Raw genomic sequence first — 1,958 nt, 5'->3', positions numbered from 1 at the left:
CGGAAAATAATATGAAGATCAGTAATGAGGCATAAAAAATACTTAACCCAACTGTGCAGGAATACAAAAAAATGGCTGAAACATACATCAATGAAACCAGAAATGGAAAGAATCAGTTAAAATAATGGAACCTTTTAGCCCAGTCACACTTTTTGTAAAGTAATTTTATCATGATTATTCTAGGTCCCTCCACATGAAATAACTTATCTATATTCATTGGAAGAAAAGCCAACTGCATTATCTGTAGGGTCCTTGTGGATTCATATTTATTTTTCCATTTTATTTTAGGTCCATTGAATTTTTACTCCTTTCAGATTTTTTTAAAAATAACATACCACAGCAGATGTTTAAAATGCAACATTATGATGTAATGAATTTGCTGTTTGGCTATAAAACTCATGAAGACAAATAATTATACTTCCAATGAGAAACTATTTGTTCAATTTAGTTATATAAAATGGGTTATTGATCAATAGAGTTTATACTTCTTCTCTAATTCCAGAATGGTCAGACCCTATCTAGTGTGTTGCTTTCATCTTGATTTCCCATTTTCTGATAGATATTTACAAGCTAGGGCTGCTCAGAGCAAAAAGGGGAAGAGAGCAATTGTGGCTTAGGAAAACATACCTCCTAAAGGATGGTTGAAGTAAGTGAATATTTGTAACTTGGAGACAGTATCAATAGGTTTCTTCAAATATGTGAAAGTCTACCATGGAGAGGAGTGAACAGATTTGTTCCTTTGTACATGACTAAACCTATGATCACTAAATGATCATAGGTCAGTAAAATGATGAACATTCTAACAGCAGTGACCAACAGGAAGGGTACTTCAGGGGGCAGGATGGAATTCTTTGTGTTTGCTTATATCTTTTCCCCAGCTTTATTGAGATATAATTGACAAATAAAAATCGCCTATATTTACTGTGTGCAATGTGATGTTTTGATATATGTATACAGTGTGAAATGATTATACCATCAAGTTAATTAACATATCCATCACCTCACATAGTTATCATTGATGTGTGTGTGTGTGTGTGTGTGTTGAGAACATTTAAAATCTACTCTCAGCAAATTTCAAGTATATAATACAATATTTCTTATACTTAATTTCTCTGTTATGAAAATGGTAAAGAGGAATTCCTGGGTGTACCCTTAAAATCCTTTCCAACTCTCAATTTTACACATCTGGAAGTTTATTAAGATAAAAAGAATCAGTGTGTGCTGAACTTCTCCTTTTGCAAGCCTGAATTTGTTGACCAGAGCATTGATCTACAAAGAGAAGTGAGCCCATCCCAAGGCGTGTGCAAAGCAACCCATCAAGATGGAGCAGGAAAGCATTAAAACTCCTATTGGGGTTCATGTTACCTATTTTCATGCTTTCATATATTTTAAAAATCAATGTAATATTAGTACAGCTACACATGATTATGATTGATAAGTGTTTAAAATGTATAAATACTAAAAATATAAATATAAAATGCTTTATTGATAAGGGTGTGATATAAAAGAAAATACCTGGGACCACTGACATGACAATATGGAGTAGAGGAAAGTTACCTTAGAATAATTGCAGCAGAATTTCATATATTTATGACAGAAATAGAATACAACTCAAAGAAAACCTTTAGATTTTTGTGTTTTTCAAGTTCATGCCAATCAGGATATGCTCAGATTAAAAACTGAGAGTGTGCTGGAAAGACAGGGCTTGTTAGCCATATTAATGTTAATAAGTTTATACATTGTCACAAAATTAATTCTGTCTGTAGTAAATTGGGATGCAGTAATAACAGCATCCTAGATAAAGCAGTACCCTCTCAAATTTAGGGTCATTCTACGTCCAACCCAAGGTTTTAACCACAATTATTTTAGTATTTTTGGGTTATTACCTGTTAGGCAGCAGTTCTCCATTAGAGTGAATATAAAGCACATAATTTATCACAATTAGGCTTAATTGGCTA

At 32.7% G+C, this 1,958-nt stretch overlaps 1 protein-coding gene across 6 annotated transcripts in view; it reads left to right on the top strand.

Annotated features, from left to right (window-relative positions):
* NKAIN2 (sodium/potassium transporting ATPase interacting 2) overlaps positions 1–1,958 on the top strand; it is a 959,061-nt gene that overhangs the window by 623,613 nt on the left and 333,490 nt on the right. The gene's annotated exons all lie outside the window — the stretch shown is intronic.

Source organism: Hipposideros armiger, unplaced genomic scaffold (assembly GCF_001890085.2).
Source record: "Hipposideros armiger isolate ML-2016 unplaced genomic scaffold, ASM189008v1 scaffold_367, whole genome shotgun sequence".
In the NCBI taxonomy this organism is placed as follows: domain Eukaryota; kingdom Metazoa; phylum Chordata; class Mammalia; order Chiroptera; family Hipposideridae; genus Hipposideros; species Hipposideros armiger.
This window is presented reverse-complemented; position numbering and strand designations above follow the sequence as displayed.